This window comes from Hippopotamus amphibius, chromosome 15 (genome assembly GCF_030028045.1).
Source record: "Hippopotamus amphibius kiboko isolate mHipAmp2 chromosome 15, mHipAmp2.hap2, whole genome shotgun sequence".
In the NCBI taxonomy this organism is placed as follows: Eukaryota; Metazoa; Chordata; class Mammalia; order Artiodactyla; family Hippopotamidae; genus Hippopotamus; species Hippopotamus amphibius.
In genome coordinates, this window is record NC_080200.1 from 64,601,246 (window position 1) to 64,606,028 (window position 4,783).

The window sequence follows — 4,783 nt, forward strand, 5'->3', positions numbered from 1 at the left end:
AATAATTATGGTAACAATGACAAATAATACTTTCTGGGCACACATATAGAGGAATAATTACATACTCACACACATCCACCTGTAGAGTCTATTCAGCCCAAGAGCATGAGTCATTCATCCTGCTTTGCCGTTTCTGAGCAGAATTCCTAATATAGAAAGATCTGCAGTGACTTTCCCAGGGACAAGGAGTCTCTCCAGTACATACCCTTAGACCTAAGATTTTTTCACCTCCCACAAGGGCATCTTTCTCTACCACAACATGTAGAAAGGCAGGTGAATCAATCCTTCAATACACTGAATGGACGTTTTCAAAAGAAAAGTTTATGGCGATGCCTTTGAAATGCCCTCAGTAACTCACTGTTTCTTGTAACCTGCAGGGTTTTCCATTGATCTGATGGATTCACTTCTCCATGGGTGGCTGACCTGTGTGATCTGGAGAAACACTTATGCCTTTATCCATTGCTAGATCAACGATTGCTGTATCTGTGTTTTCTGCCTCATCTGATGTCCAAACAGTGTTTCTTTTTACTTTATACACAATAAAAATATAAAGGAAAATTATTAAAGTTAGCATCTTACTTAGTAAAATCAAAAAAATGGAGCAGGAAGGGAGGATTCCACTTCACTCCTAATTCAGTGATGAATCTTAAAGGTGTGGCCCCATTCCATCTTGCCAGTGATGAAAGTCAGTTCATGTGGTGGGGTTTATTAGGCTGTGCCCACAAGTTGGGAAAAACAGGTCAAACTCAAGTGCTTTACCTCCGCTCCCCTGGTCCTATAGTGTGGAGTGGAGGAGGGAGACGACGCAAAGGTGGGCTTGTGACCTGTGTCATCCTGATTGTCTTCTCTACTGGGGCTGAGATGCAAAAGAACCCTGACCTTTTGGCTGTATTTCTTTCTCTTTTCTCTCCCTATCCATGTCCCTTTCTGTTCTTGAGCAGCTAATGGGTTCAGGCTCTTCTGACACTTGCTGCCATACATGGAACGATGTAGAACAGAACTCGTGCTGAAGTGTTGGTGATTTAGTGCGCCAGTCAACCCAGAACTTGTATTTTTAAGAGCATGGAAAGGGGAATTTCACAATTTTGTGGAATTAGTGCTTGATGGTTGTATCTCTGCCACTCTGATCCTTAGATGAGGAAATAAGAGAGACAGAGAGAGAGAAAAATGCACTTGGGAGTAGCTTTTATTATCATGTGGAAATTACATGCTGTATAGATCTTCAGAAGTTGCTTATATTACATAATTGAAACTCTATACTCTTTGACTGTCTACTATACAGCATAGTGCCTGTAGATCTCAGTACTGTATTGGATACTTAAAATTTGCTAAGAAGGTAGATCTTCTGTTTCTTATCATACAACCACACAATATTATAATAAAAGGGGTGGAAACTTTGGGACATGATGGATCTCTTTTTGGCCTTGATAGTGGTGATGGTTTCCTGGGTTTGTATCTATCACCAAACTCCTCGAGTTGTATACATTAAATATGTACAGATTTTTACATGTCAATTATACCTCAATTAGGTGGTTTTAAGAAATTACACTGTGAAGGTAACTGCTTTCTGCATCATGTACTGCAAAAAAATAAATAATAAGAAAACTCTTGAACAAACGTAATCAAGCCAGTGAAGTAACATCTTTGCAAAATGGTGTGCCAGCCCACAGGAGGGATGGCATTAAGGACCCCACATTAACCATTGTTATCCAAGCCATCTTGGAGCCTGTGGAGGCCCGCTGGGAACAGGACTTCTAAAATGACAAATATGTCTGGAAGGCTGTGGTCCAAGGCCATTTTTGCTGGCTATCAGTGGGGTCCACAGAACCAGATGGAGCACACAGCTCCCCTGAAAACTGAAGGCGTATATATTCAAGATTAAAATGAATTTTATCTAAGCAAGAGATGTGCTTATGTGTACAAAGCAAAAAAACAACACAGTAACTCCTGGTGGAAACTGGGGAAAGAACTTGCGCTTGAGGAAACAGTGGCATGGTTCACGCCAAAATCCAAAGCAATTTTCCTGCTAAGGCCATTGGACACAGAATCCATGTGATGCTGTACCCTTTAAGGATTTAAAGTTACTGATAAGTAAATAAATAAAAGTGTGAATTTGTTCCAAAAAAAAAAAAAACAGTTGTTATCCAGTGTTGACATCAATCTGAGGTTGCTCAACCCAAGGAGACCTGGGACTTGAGTTGTTTTATTCACTGCTGCACGGCAAGACCCAGCACAGCGCCCTCAAGACATAGTCACCAAATGAATGAATTCAAGAATGACTATAGCACATGGAAGACGAGAATTGCAACTGGGTCCCACGGAAAGGCACAAGAGTGACTGTTTAGATGAGAAGTGAAAGCTTATGCAGGGGAACTTTTGGCTCAGTGAAAACACAGTAGCTGTGTGACTTTGGGCAGGAGAATCAATCTTTCTGAACCCGTGTGCTCATCTCTCTAATACGAATGGCACTTACTTCAAGGGAGGCTGTGAGTGTTCACTGAGAGAAAGCGAGAGATGAAACATGACCAAACTCTGCACCCCATTGGCATTTCCCTTTGCTGTCACTTCCTTTTATTTTCCTGGCAGCATTTCTTTCTCTTCCTCCCAATGCATGGGTCATGAAATACTTAAATTGTTACTGAAAATATCAAACCATGTGCTCTGGGCCTGCAAGACCACTCATTCGTCATGTGACCTTGGACAAGTTACTTAGTTTCTCCAGGCTGTTTTTTCATCTTTAAAATAGGAGAAATGATACTACCTGTATTAGAGGGTTGTTTGGGAGGTGAAATGAGCTAATGTAAGTGCTTAGCAGAGTTTCAGGTATTCAGTAAGCTTTGTATAAACCTCAGCTGCTGTTGTTAAGGTCAAATATACTTGTAAAGAAAGGGAATCATTTTGGTAAAAGTAATTTTGAGAAGCATCAGATTGCTGATAAACAGGGACTAGGAAGCACTATATTTTATACAAATGCTTGTTATTTCTCAGGTCTAGGAAAAACCCAAAAAATGTCTTTCCAAGCATTCACCACCATAGACTCTTCTTGGAAAAAAACAATATCGGTCTAGTCATCTAACTTTAACTTATAGCTTCAATTTCAAGTCAACAACAAGCATCCTTATTTTGATGTAATTTACAGTGTTATTTATTATCTGTATGAGTTTGGAAACATAATTTTACTTCTCTGAACCTTTTCATAAAATTGAGCTATGGATGTGTGATATCAAAGATGGATAGTGATATGGAAATGATATAGTCCATAGAAACCACCTATCAACTGCTGGCAGCATAAATGTTGATTTCCGTTCTGTGCCGTTCTAACCTGGACTCTCAGTTTTGGAGAGGTCAGTTGTAAAAGTGCCCCACAATGTTAATGACATAGTGAGGGGTCATGGGAGCCCCTCACTTAAAAGCACACTTATTAGGGCCCATTGCCAACCTCTTTCTTCTTTATTTCCCTTTGAAAATGATGGTTGCTGTATTTGTGAGGGTCTAACCAGGAAAATAGAAACCACTCTAAGTATGTACAGCAGGAGGAATGTAATTCAGGGGATTGGTAACTTGGTAACTCAAAGTTGAGAAACCAGTAGGAGACTGTGGGGGAAACTTGGCAACAGCAGAAGGCAGGCAGACCAGAGGTGGAGGTGACGTGATGTGAGGCCAGGGACGTCTGGTGGGAGCTGCCTGGGACAGTGAGGGAAAAATACACCAGCTGTTTTCTTCCCACCCTTTTGTCTCCTGCCAGGAACTGAATGAGGTCAGGAACCAGTTGAATTAGGATATGCAGCCCAGGGGTGGAAGCCCAGGATACAGAGAGAGCAAGGCAAGAGCATGAATGGATCTGCCAAGGGGTAAAATGGTACAGGGGAGGGAGGATTGCTTGCTTACAGTGTTCAAATCCAGCACAGAATGCTGTCCATCACAAGAGCCACAACTGGAAACAAAAACTCAATTCAGTAGACAGAGATGCACAGGATAGCTTTAACGTGTGGTAAAATGATGTTATTATATATGGCAGCAAAAGAATATTGGGATTTTGTGTCTGATTTCTCAGCTCAAATGTGGATTTTCCCAAACAGGTACATTAAGAGTAACTATAAAAAAACTACAAAAACTTTATTTTTGGATTCCTAAAATAGCATCAACAAAACACTCACCCAGTCTTTATTTCATAAGGGCAGTTAGCTTGAAGAGAAAAGTATATAAAAACAATTTCTAGTGGTTTATGTGTTTCGCCAGTAGTTTCCAGTGTATTTTCAAGTAGTTTCAATTATTCCATAAAAAACCATAGGTAGGTCTAGATTTATGCAAAGTCAACTCTTTCCAAAAGCTAGTTCCCCACTGGCTTGTAAATTCTTATAATCCTCTGTTTCTTTGCAACTAACCCTGCCTTTATCAATTCAGTATTTACTGTCTTTAGCTTTGCGTGATGTACACATATGAATAAGATAGTAACATCCTTCCAGAGCTTATGCTTTATTTGGGAAGGAACATAGGCAAAGGGAACATAAATTACAACATAAAATATAGCAAGAGAGAAATTATGTTACAGGGGAGGGCTGCACTCTGCAATCTGGAATTTGAGTTGTGTTTTGGTTTTTGCCTTTGTTTTAACCTTTTTGAGCTGAAGGCACCAGGATGTGGCTGTCTTTGGTGGAGGTGATAATTCTGCATACCACAGTTATAATTCAAGAGCTTGTGCTGATATGTTCAGCAGTGGATTAAAATCTTTGAACAAATTTTTCACTGCCTTTCTAAAATTCCAAATGAAAGATTTCTTTCC

At 40.1% G+C, this 4,783-nt stretch overlaps 1 pseudogene; it reads left to right on the forward strand.

Annotated features, from left to right (window-relative positions):
* The first annotated feature begins 1,768 nt into the window (after positions 1 to 1,768).
* Positions 1,769 to 2,079, forward strand: LOC130837354 (60S ribosomal protein L35a-like; annotated as a pseudogene).
* The last annotated feature ends 2,704 nt before the right edge of the window (positions 2,080 to 4,783 follow it).